Raw genomic sequence first — 13,939 nt, 5'->3', positions numbered from 1 at the left:
ATTATTAACACAATGATTTCTGATTCTACAAAGTCCGATTAAAACATCACAATTGAATCGATTAGCTATACCTACTTATTATAATCATAAGGTTTTATTCGATGTTGTTATTGAATTATTTGATGACGCGCAATTACTCTGCCCTTTTCACAAAGGGTGTAATTCAGTCTATAAATAAATAACCACTTTCATGTAATGTCATCTAATAATATGTTATATTTTTCTGAGCATATCTTTCTCTATTGGAATAACACTTCTTTCTCGTGATCATAAGCCTCAATCTTGATACTTGATATTATGTGAATGTTATGTGGCTTAGGAAAAGAAAAAAGGGAGTGGAAATTCACTATACACTGACATGTACCTACATGGATGCCGACTATAAATATATTTTTTTAACCACCCTTTTAATAAACATACCTAATTGTACTCGTATTGATTGACATTGTTTCGTATATAAGCAGGCCACTTTTCTTTATGTTATTAAAAGAAAATTAATACATTTTCATTAAATACTTAATGGAAAATACGGCTTTTAGCATATTTGTATTGATTTTGCGAAATTACGTACAAAACATGTTACTTAGTTGCATAACTTATAATACATTAATCTTTATTAACGACAAATCGAAACTTAAACCACTGTAGTCCATTTATTACGTCGTTAAGTAAAATTAAATATGAATATCACTCGTCAATATGGCGAATGTGACCAAAAATTTTATCTTGTATATGAAACTGACAACGCGAAATGATACAGCATGCAAACGCTTCTTTCAGAACGTAATGTTCCGTTCCAGTTACCTACTGTAATGTACCAATGAGTCATCTAGATGAAATGAAAAGGTTTTCTTTCTATAGGTGTCCTCTAGGCACGGGTTTTAACGCCCTAGTCATAAACATATGCTAAGTAAAAGGAGCGTATAGTGAAATGATACACAAGTATGAGCTTATTCTCAAAAATATATTCAGCTCTGTGATTATTGAAACTCTACAAACATGAATACATGACTATAGTCGAGTGTGAATTGAGGTATCGAGCTTGCTTTTGTAGAACGAGCCATATTGACGTGCATTCTCGAAGCTTTGCGGTTGCAACTAGACGTGCTATAGCATTCGTCTGGTGCTTAAATCGAGTGACGTACAAGGTACTCGTGGCATGCTGAACTAGATTGTAGTTTTCAGTTAGCATACTGTACTAAATTGAAAGAAACGCAAAAGTTTAAGACGCCTCAGCTGTTTTTCTATTTTTAAATTAATTAACTTCGTGACTACTATTCTCAAATGATTGTAAAGATCAAAGTCGACCGACGACATGACGACACCTTTATGAAGGTAGCAGGGAAACGCTGGACGCAGGCCGCTACCAATCGACCAACATGGAAAGCAGTGGACGTACTATGGCTGAAATGATGATGATGATGATGTAAAAGATTCCGATAAATTGTTCTTTCAGTCTGGGCTGGATCTCCACATTGTAAAATGAGTGACATTTTAAGCGCAGTTTGAGCACGAACGCATGAAAACATGTACAATAATATGTACATGGCGTTGAGCACACCTTTTCACAGATTCTACCATGATAGGTACAAAAAGATATTCTGGGAAAAAGAACAAAGCAAGCTTCTACTCTCAATCATGATTAAAACCACTCTAAGCTTGGCGTTATTTTAATTATCGTGTCATAACAAAGCTTGATGACTTTTACATGCCATTCTTTAATTGGAGACTTAAGAGATCACGAGCTGCATCTCATCCGAATCCGAAACTGCTATAGTTAAGTCTCCGATTTTTCGTAGAAAATAAATTATTCTACCGGTACTTTGAACTGTCATTTCCCGGATTTAGATTGCATGCAGTAACTAATCACGCCCTTACTGTATGTAATAGGCATTAGTGAGGTAAATGCATTGAACCATGAAGACCATGCGTTAGTTCACTAGGGCATACTGTGACCTGCGCTGTGCAGTGAAGTAGGCACCAAACGAAGCATCTGGTCTGATCTGGTTGGCTTTGAACTTGGTAATTAACTGGTGATTTTGAAACTACTACATGAAGGAAAGCTGTGCCTTCACGAAATTGGTATTGGTATATACGAGTAGTTACTATAGACTGACTTTTATAAAATCACACTAGGTTATTAACATAGAATGTTAATTTTATTTAACTAAACCAAAGGTTAATTGACATTTATAGCAGTAAGTTCTAGTATAATACTAAATAATGTAACAAAAAGATTAAATAACGAAATTACCTTCTCAAATTGAGAGCTTTTGAGTACAGTCTGTTTGCCGCAATCAAAGTTTATTAATCTGTTGTTAGGTAATTTGATTCCTCTTTATAAATAAAAATTCAATTTCGAGTTATCACCGAAGGGTATTGACGCGTATTGCCGCAGAATTCTCGAGAACCTTAAATTATTCGACGTTGAAAGTTTGTTTCGGTTCGCTTTAACAATTTCTTGTTTGGAGTGGATTTCAATTTCGCGATTAATTTTCTTGACGGAGACATTCTGGATTATATCATGATATTAATTAGAATGGATTACATTCCGAAGGTACTATGTTGATGGATTAATGTTGTTTTAATGTAGACACCAAGGGACAAATTAATGATCTTGAATAGGCTTTTAAAGTGACATGTATTACAAAGTGTTTCAAATATTTAGAGAAAAATTATCATGAAAAGCTTGTTCGCGGAAAACATTTTAGACGTAATAAATGAGACTTTCTATCTGTAAATCGTATTCGTTAAAAATTATCTAAAGGACTTCAAAGTATACGAAGAGATAACTTAGTTTCATTAATCAAGAATTCATATTTTTAAGTTCGTTTTTCATATGTCTTGATAAATATGTCATAGAAATACCTTACTATTGTTTTGAGGAAACTAAATTTAAGTATCAAACCTTAAATATACTTACTTGATGTGCGTATCAAGATCATGTTCATACCTTCCTAAATTACATTTAATATCATGTAGCTACGCTTGTATAAAGATAATCTTCTTAGACCCTCATTACGATCCTAATTTACCTTCATACGACACTCAGATATTAAGAATTACCTAATTTGATAAAGTATAATTTATATTTCATTTCAGTCGTTACAAAGATTTAACAGGCGGGCAGGTTTCAAGTGGGGATTTGATGGTACTTTAATCCCATTAAACGAAGGTGAAACATCGATTACGTGATGGAACTATTAAGGTATCTATTTTGAAATGTTCGCGGTTAACTTTCCGATAAACCTACATATCTACATGTTAAATCTTGATTAAACAATACGAGTATGTATTATATCACACAGATTACATTTTTTAAACGTGTTATTAACGAATTGTAGAATCAATTGTTTCCTCATAAAAATATTATTTAAACTGTATTTGCTGATTGTTAACTAAACCTTAGTTCGGCACACTCAAACAATTCCGAGAAGGTAAACAGAATACAGAACAAGTGTTATTTCAATCTAAAATACGTTTCATTAGGTATTCCCAAAGCCTCGAAATGTTATTGTTTTAATTGGCTTTAAGATCAAAGGTTACTACGGAGGTAATGCCTGTGGAAACGGGTATTAGAGTTTACGATGTAATTTCAGATGGAATAATATTTCATGGCGGGCTCAATGTCACTGCCAACGCCGTATTGCAGACTTTGCTTTCTTTACCTAAATGGACTCACACAATTTCGTGCCAAATTTTTCTTACTTGTGCTTTTGGTAAGAGGTTAAATATTGCGGATTTTTGGTGCTTTTTTTTAATATGTTTTCTTGTCATTATAGACCTCACTTTTTAGTAATTTTACTACTATGTTTAAGGAACGTAGTGGTTAATTTTAAAAGTAAATATATTTTTTTTTCTTTATTCGAATATTAATTAAAGATTTCGTAAAGAGTCAACTGTGTATTAATGTTTCTTAGGTCCTGGATTTAAGTAGATAACTATGCTACTCTACATGAAGTGTCAATAGCTGCTCTTGTTAAAAGGGCTGACAAACACGCAATTAATTCTTGCATAATATTAGCCCGTACATTATTGCGTAGCGTACAGTTTCATCTTTCCAAAAGCTTTTTGTTTCCACTGCTATTTGGGTAATGACCCACCCACGTGTGCTCGCCGGCGGGACGTATCAACTAACATCGTTACTGGGGGTATGTCCGACAATCAGGTTAGTCTATGATACACTTTTAGCCTAAATGAGGGTAAGCAATGTTTAGGGTAATAGTTGGCTAAACTAATTGTACAGATTTTAAAAAATGACGCACATTGTCGTGTTTTTTTTTTGGTTAATAGCGCCAGCTTACAGATTTTTTTACTACTCCATGGTACTGTAGGTACCTATAGTATGTTACAGTTCCCATGTACGAGTATGTAGTTTTAACACAGGGGCAGGTTTCAAGTGGGGATTTAATGGCATTTTAATCCCATTAAACGAGGGTCAAACATCGATTACCTACATGATGGAACCATTAATTGATACCTCTGTAATCTATTTTGAATTTTATAGAAGCAACAAAATGACGCACATTATCATATTTTTTTGTTAATAGCGCCCGCTTACCGAATTTGTACTACTCCATGGTACTTACTGCATAATATCTTACATTCCCCATGTACGAGTATGTAACTATTCACTTCACGGAAAGTGATATCGCATTTTTTAAAATTAAATTTTGCAAATGTAAAGTTATAAAAAAACCTGCTAAAAGTACCTACTTTGTAGCCGATAACTGTATGTAGCTCCAAGAAGATTTACGATAACATTTTGCTCTTATCTTAGACAAGTTATAACCTGTCCTGGGAGCGGGGAACTTTTAGCTGTCCCGAGGAGCCCGGGACAAAATATTATATCACCCGGCCCCGAACTACGCGCGAAGTGTTTTAAACAGCCACGCTCAGGGTTAAATAGCAAGTTCTTCGTACTTCGTAGTTCTTCTTACGAGTTTGCAGAGCGTTGTTGAGTAAGAGCATTTAAACAAACGATCGTTACAAACAAACATTTTTGCCAGTTGTAATAAAACGTGTCTCGGTTTTAAGGCTATGCCTTTGATTTAAGGCTTTTTTACAGATATTTTTGCAATTTAAAACGCCGTTTGATTTAAAGTAATAAACCAACATTTTAAGACTGACATAGGTAAGTGAAAAAAACAAGCTTTGGCAAAACACAAAAATAAAATCAATCAATTTAATTTTATCTAGTGTCTACGAAAACCATGTTGTGTCGTAGTCGCTACGAACATGGGGCCTACGTCACGAGTCGTAGCCGTGCTACGCGAGGGCGAGATGCTACGCCGTAGCCTACGAGATAATTTCATTTTACGCCCGACCAATTCCTCTCAATGGGAATTCAATTACATTCACCATTATGACACTTAGGGAGACGGTAAAACTCCCATATTTGTATTTGGTCGTAAAAAACACCATTTATAAATCATTATTGAATGCACAGGCACCTTAACGTAACTTTTTACATTAATTTAAACGAACTTTAACTATGTGAAAAAGATATAATGATGATATTTAATTCAGTTGAAATAGGACATCTCGCAATCGCAAACCTTTTATTGAATGGCTTTTCAGTACGGATCAATAGAAAAATAGCAGCCCATTTAATAAAAATCTAAATCAAAAATATGTCTGATAGCTACTAACCGTAAATATCTGGAACTGAGGGCTTAGTGTGAGTTTACATCAAACGTTACATCGTCACTAGCGAGCGCGTTAAAAAAATATGAATATTTTAGTTCTTGAAAGTTTCCGCTTGGGGCGCTGTACAATCTGTCATACATTTAATGTCACTTTTTTACGCAGTCGACATCGAATACGTTCGACGTAAACTCACACTACGCCCCCAGATATTTATTAGTACTGTACCATGCACGCGTGTGGGCTATAATATCCCTGCGCGCTTACCATGAGTTTACGTTAGGTGTGCTCGCTAGCGACTGCGTAAAAAAATGACATTTAATTGTATGACATATTGTGCAGCGCCCCTAGTGGCTACTTTCAAGAAACAAAATCTTCATAGAGATTTTTGACGTACTCGCTAGCGAGCGCACCTAACGTAAACTCATGGTAGGTACACTTGTCAGATTATACGAGCTGTCATGTTCCTGACATGACTCATCACGTAACGCCCACCATCAGAAACTGTAACTGGGAGTGACAGCTTGATGTCCTCAGTAGTCCAAACATGGAATCAAGATATGACTTTTGATGCAATCAGACCAGAGTTTATCTTGCATGTGTTAATAAAAGGGTCTTTAAACTCCAAAATTTTGATGACTTTTATTACTAGAGAAATGTTTGATTTGCTATTGCGTAATATGACTAACCCACTTCATCCGCATGAACAGGTCTGTTAAATTCAAAATTTTGAATTTTAAAGAAGGTTTCAAATGAGTTTAACTAGTACTTTATCTATTGTACGTAGTTATTAACACTAGAGATAGTCAACTAGCAATCTGCACATACATTTCAATGGTTTTCAGACCCACAAAATGAAACATGTTTCCACAAACCCACTCTAGCTACTAGATCTTAAGAAGTGGTAGAGTACGCAGCACGACAGTAGCTACAGGATTTGAAGGAGTCTCAGAGTGCGATCAACGCCAATGAAAGGAATATGTTACTTTGCTACACTAGCTGTAATTTTCGAAGAACTTGTACCTCTCGTGAAACCACAATCCAGTACAAGGTCTGAGCACGGCTTCTACGAAACTTGATGCTTTTAGATACGTTAACCGTATCTGACATGAAAATTCGAGCTGTTACCTAAAAACATAAAAGTAACTCAACAAAAATCCTAAAAATATGACAAGGATCGTCAAGGAATTATGCAATTACTCTGGAAAAATAACAAATCTAAAAATCCTGTACTTTTCCAGCAACATTGTTTTACGATTACGTAAAGCAAGATGTTTAGATGACGCAACGTCTGGCTGCAGACTGGAGTAAGGACCCGTGTTCGCGACGTGACCGCCGAATTTGGCTTATTACCATTATTTTCAATTCAACATCTGCCCGGAATAAATGATAAGATAGGTCACGAAAACCCTCGAAAACCTCTGGAATTACGTTGTCTTTACTTCTGTTTTTGATGCTAATTTATTTAGAAAACTTTAGCTATCAGGTATCAGACTGTCAGCGACTTGACCTGGTTCTGCAAGGATAAAAGAAAGCGTATCGGCACTTACAATCTTTTTCACTCATGATGGCGTAACAGGCAGAATGAAAATAATTGTTAAAAATATCTCATTGTGGTAAAACGAAAACATTAGAAATTCCAATTTGTATTACGTAACCAATCAAGATTCCAATTAATTAATACCTTGGAAGTCACTTTAAATTAAATATTGTACAGTTAATTCTTAAGGTATTATTTCATAATGTTCATAAATACTCGAAATAAGTGTAAATACCTATGTTATAATTAATTGCGCTAGATTCTAAGCTCAAACGCGTCTATTATAAAATTACTGTTAATATTCATCTTTTTTGTATACTACATAATACAAATGAATTGCTTGTTTGCTGCTCGCCCATGGTAGACAGTACAAATTAAGAATTTGACTAAAAACGATTAAATAAAAGTAATAACTGCAAATGATAAATCAAGTGTAAATATACTCCCAATCTAGCGCAGTCCGCCCCATTACACGGCTTGGATTCTCTCGCAGACTTGATGGCTTGCTGAACAATACATTAGGTCTTAAACAATGTAGGTCACTGCTTATTTAGGCCTTCGGAACTGTTCTAAAGGGGTCGCGGGGACGCATTCTCGGTATTTACTTACTCGTGTAATGAAACTACGTTCACTTGTTTATTTATGGAACTTCAAACGAAATGAAAGTCATTGGCGTAATTAGTTTCTGCAACAACAGTTAGAGCACCGGTTCTTAATAAGTCAGATAAATAGTTATTTAGTTACACTAATATTTAAAGAAGTAAGGTTTGAATTTAACTTTCCTCCGTGACAGACTTGACCCTCACTGGTTGGGTTTTTAATGACGGTCAAGCTATAGATCCTGGCTACACAGGAGTTGCAGTGGTGGGGACGAGAACGAGGTGGGAATAGCAAAAAGTTTAAGAGTTTGTAAGAAGTAATCTCTGACTCTACTAAACATTTCTTGACCGTACAAAGTTACATTATTCATAAGTGACATGGGTTTTATCTTTCTGTAACAGACCTGTTCATGCGGATGAAGTGGGTTAGTCATATTACGCAATAGCAAATCAAACATTTCTCTAGTAATAAAAGTCATCAAAATTATTCTTTTGGCAAGGAAAAAAGTGCTTTTGATTGAGAGACACACTTTTGATAACATAGAAAGATAGTTTTATGGGATGTGAAAGACAATGAAAAATGCTAGGTATAGAGTTATGACGTCACTACCGCTCGAGTCTTTAAAAAGGTACACGTTATTACATTTTAGGTAGCTCGGATACACGAAACTTCGCCAAGATCACGTCTCAGGAGCTCATAAAATAAAATCAACCCTGTTCCTCGGTTGTAACATGTCCACCCTCGTCTTGGTGGACGTTGAGCTCGGACTGGTCAGAGATGTGACGTAAACTGTCTATTTCTTGAATAGTCTTAGGCCTTGTCCAGAAGGGCGAATTCGCCGCGAATGTCTTCGCGCGAACACGAGCGTATCTATGACTCGATTTACGCGCGAATTTGTAACTGGCGCGTGTCTTGTGGACGGAATGTATTGGCTGCTTGTGCCATGCAAAGCGCGTATGATCCTACGCGCGTAGGATTCGCCCTCCTGGACAAGGCCTTACGCCCGTATTCACAAACATTTCTATGAGGTCTCACAGTGCGCGTGGAAGCACAGGGTGACACACGAACCAATCACAGAGCTCTATTCTGCTTCACTTAAGCAAGCATCGTTTGTGAATACATTTGAGTCCTTTTCTCTTCTTGAAAATAATACATTTTATGAATTATTTTAAGCCAAGCTTATTAAGCTAGATTTATTTAAATAGGTTCTTGTTTCACAACAAATAGGTATGGATATTGTGGGATTCTGTTAGGACTTTTTTTTAGTTTACAAAATAGTAGCGTTTAGATTTAAGACAAGGTAACCTACTTTACATTCAAAAGAAATTGATGTTTAACAGTTATACCAGTTATACTGAAACTTGGAATATGCTTAAAATCTCTTGAGATTTTCTTTGGATTTAAATGTAAACTTTCAACGTTAGTGTTTTTAATCAATGAGAATTGGCTGTGGATTAAATGAAATAAAGTAAGGCACAGCCTCCATCAATATTGCCAAACTTTGATTCTCTTAATTAATTCAATTAATTAAGTAAGTAGACTTCAGAATATTACATTTTCATAAGTCGTAGATTTATAAGTACCTATTAATTTGATATTTGAATATTTCTTCGTTAGTAAGTATTGAATAGCGTAATCACAATCATGATTAGCAATCTTTATGAATAAAAGAGTTAACTTTATTTAATTTATTTATTTAAACTTTAATGCCTAAATAAATTTGTACATAAGGCGAACTTAATGCACTAAAGCATTCTCGACCAGTTTACCTTTGACATTATCGAACTGATTGTTACGTAGTACAGTAGGGGTCACTAATTTTATTCCCAGTCAGTGTAACTACTAAAGAGAAACCACAGATTTTCATCAATAAAATACCTCTTTGTCGGGTAGGCACTGCCTTGGTCGCGGCATGTGGAGTGCCTAAGAGCCGTGAAGGGTAGCTCGTCTCAAGAAGGACAAGTACCACTTCTGCTGCTAGTTCTCTTCACTTTATATGATTAAACCAAAGTTTAAACCAAAAACATCTTAACAAATGAAGATTCAATTTTTCGTCTTAATTTATTAAGTTGGGTGATTTTCATGAGTCACAACATTAATCACGACATGACAAAAGTGTCGGCCGTTTGGTGTAGTGGTTCAGAACGGACTACTATGCCGAGAGGTCCCGGGTTCGATTCCCGGCCGGGCAGAAATTGAAATGATGAATTTTAATTTCTGTGACGGGTCTGGGTGTGACTATGTATAATATTTATGTATTTAAAAAAAAAAAGTATATAAGTAGTATATCCGTTAAGCTAGCACCCATAACACAAGCATTAAGTTGCTTACTTTGGGGCTAGCTGGCGCTGTGTGAAATTGTCCAAAGATTGTCCAAAGATTTAATTTAAAAGGCTTCTAAAAATATTATTACGGAGGAGTAGGTGATTGACGTCATTGCGCCGTAAGATCCTTTAACGAGAAACTTATAATCCACCCTTTAGGTTCTAGACTTCTAAAGCCTTCCAATTAGAGAGTGTTCTTGTTTAAAGTTTATTTACTTCAGCAAAGTGCGGTCAATTCTCTTTCTTTTTGTCTGCGAAAGTTTTGTTTATTTCAACTTTTTATTCGCCATGTTGGATCCGCGATTCCATTTTGTTTTCCGAAAGCTTAATTGAAACGTTTTGTGAGATTCACCCGCTTGTTTTAGCGACAAATATTCGGATTTCTATTTCCATTCTGTTAACAGGAATAATATAAAGCAGTTCGAACATTCTCAAGTAAATTGGGAAGGGAGAAGGCTCATAGCGACAGCACAGGTGTGGATCGATAAGTCTGTGAGAAAATTGCCTCCTGCAAAGGAGAACCTTTCATGTGTAAAGGATTTGGTAAAAACGTAAATTAAACTTTACTCGTGTATGACGTAGAAACGGATTTTTGTTTTTTTAGTAAGCTGAAGACACAACAAAATAGAAATACTCGATACATATTTGCAAACAAAACATCGTATTATATTTATAGCGTAGATAATAGAATAAAAACGTCAATGCTTGGCCTTTTTATAATGCTTTGTGTAATGCCCTTGAGGTGTCGACTGGTCTCCATTTAATACGATAGGTATTTTCATAAAAACTTCAGCTTAGTCTAGTTCATTTGAGAATCCGATGAAAATCTAAATCAATGTTGGTACACGTTCGTCGGCCGGTGGGCGGCCCGAGCCATCGATTGTACGGAACTAGCGGCTGATCCGGACTTAGGGCTTCATAAACAAGCGGCTGTATTATCCTCGCCCGACAGCGATACAGCGCAGCGGTGCGAGTAAATCCCTTGTTATACAGATTGGTCTTGTTTCAAGTGCAAGAGCAAAATACCTATTTGATTCTGATTTTAAAATAACATTTCTTAGGTAGTAAGTACCAGCAGCAAACAAATTTTCGGATGTTTAAAAGTTTACAAGGCTTAACTTATTTAAAAAGATCTGAACTCATTTTCTTAATTATAATTATGTAGGCACTTTAATCAGGGTGGTAATTTAGTCCCTTAAGCTAATGCCCGTTTTCACCATCAATCCATAATGTTTAAGTGACCCCTATGATAACGAAATTTCTTATAAGTGTTACCATAGGGGTCACTTAAAAATTAGGGATTGATGTTGAAAACGGCCATAAATCTATTTGCGCTTGTGCGTAATCCCTATTCATACCTAGTACATCCCACAATCATTAATGAAACCATTCACTATCCAATATGCTCAAATAATTACACATTACACTCTAATAACTGATTATATGTACATGTTTTTGAACTCGGTGCTGGGATTATCTATTTACTCGTTAGCTTCTACGTAAATAGGTACCTAATTAAGTAGGTAATGAGTGTAGAGTGTATTTCTGAAGTTGTGACGTGCTCTATCTATCGCATTTATTAATATGTATATATAGGTACCTACTACCTACTAGTGTGTGGTAGACTAAAGCTCCTTAGGAGTGCGTATGAAGGTATAATCTGTACTATGATTATAATTATGAAGAATTTACAGTAACTATAATATGAGTGGGTATTAGAAAATCTAAAAAATCAAAAAGAAAACTCGCTACAGTTTCAAGCATAGTACAAGTAAATCCCTTGTTATACATCCCTTGGTATACAGAGAAGACAACTTATAGGTTACGTTTTCTGTATATCAATCAATTGGTTCGATTGAATAAAGTTTGACCCAATAGTAGAGTACCCAAGTAATGTGTTTGTTTCTTTTTCTATAGTGACTCATAAATCTCTATGATGAGTCATGATTCTAATCTGACTCAGTTGTTACAACCTTGTGTGGACTAGAAGATCGAAATAAATACAATTTTTGAATAGGATCGCGAGTCTTGTTTCAGATTTATTGCAGTTTATTCCAAGTTGCACTAATTTACTTTAACCGTAACTATAGCAATGACCGGTGTTTTTTGTATGGAGTTTGACAGATTTTTAACGTTTGTTAAAGTTAAAGTAAGATGGTGTAACTCAGCCTAAGTCATTGATTATTTCCAACCGGCTGAGCATAACATTAATTCTAACCATCGTATCACTTAGAAGCCAGTTTCAGCATTGTTGTGTAGTTTCACAAAGCGATGCGTGCCGAGGGGATCGTTTGAGGTAGCGATTGAAGCAAGATTTCATATTGTTGTGACGTGAACACTTGAACAGTGAACACGACCATTCAGTCTGCGAACTTGTTGTTTCATTGTTATTTCTAAGACAAAACATTATGACGTCTCACTTGAATTACATTTATATTTTAATACTTATTTCAAGTAACTTTTTTACAAAGAATGGGTGTGAATGATAAAAGGATAGATGAAAAAAATTATAACAATGTAAAATTGTTTTGCATTTTCGTAACTATTTAAAAGCTTAGCAATAAATGTCTGTCAAATCCATATCTATCCATGACACTGACATTTCACTGAATAACAATCAGACAAGTAAATAGCTCGCGCAGTAGGTACTTCCCCTACTAACGAGTAATTCCGAAACATAAATTCAGTTTTAGAGCATAGTCAAATAGGGCTACCATACATGATAAATTCAAAATCTACTAATTTTGTAAAAAGGTTCATAAATATCCGATACGTATAAAACAAATAAGTACTCAGTATTTATAAAAGGTCTTTACTTAGTATAATTATTCCGTTGAGCAGTCAAATCGTTGCTTTATTTCCATAATAATATAACAATTATTTTGGATGATCGTTTCCGTGACCATCATTACCGGGAAATAAGGAAAATCCAGTGCCATTCGGGCAAACGCGATCATTTGCCCGAACTGAGTACGTGCGAATAAGTGCTCCTGAATATTTTGTAGCGAACGGACCTGTTAATATGACGGGGAATAGCATTTTCGTATTCTATTATTTTCCTACACTTGGGGATTAAGGTTTTTGTATTTCATTGTTTATATTTTGTAGTACATTTAACACATTGTTTTCAGATTCGAGTTTTACAAACATTTACTGAAATCCTCTGGAGGTCAAGCTATATCAAATAAACAATTTAACTGTGTTCCGGCGAGCCGACATATTCCAACTTATTTTTGGTTTTAAACTTTTGAATTTTAATTAACTTATACATAGGTATATAGCCTGACCAGGAACATAAAAACCCTCGCCATGTTGCGGAAAACTAATGGTACTAATTTCTTTTAATGGCAACAGTAACTGAAAACTTCATTGTCATGTCACCTTGCATGTCAGTCTATTGCTGTCAAAGTGTAAACAAACTTTATTTTAAATGTGCGCAATTGATTTTGTGAATTAAATTGCTAAAATCTTTTTATAGTCGTGAAAGAAAAGTGGTTTACAATGTGTTAAAGTATTTGTCGAAGAGAAATACTAAGGGTTCGGACAATATTTTCATTGAATAATGTTTCCGACAAAGGTTGTCAAATTGACTGACATGTTTATCGCATAGTACAGTCCACTATGAAAATTTGCTGTGGTTTGTTTCAACTACCTATTTTAAAATTTTTTGACACTTTCTAAGTGTTGAATTTTATGGAATTGGGAAAGAAGTACCGAATTTGAAGCGTTCATGAGAAAACATTGCAGTTGAATATTCAAGTTCTGAATTTGATTATTGATGAATAATAAAATAAATCCTACTAGCTCGATTGATGGTTTCATTTAATTT

This window comes from Ostrinia nubilalis, chromosome 16 (assembly GCF_963855985.1).
Source record: "Ostrinia nubilalis chromosome 16, ilOstNubi1.1, whole genome shotgun sequence".
NCBI classification, from domain to species: Eukaryota; Metazoa; Arthropoda; class Insecta; order Lepidoptera; family Crambidae; genus Ostrinia; species Ostrinia nubilalis.
The sequence above is the reverse complement of the archived record's forward strand: the minus strand, read 5'-3'. Positions refer to the sequence as shown.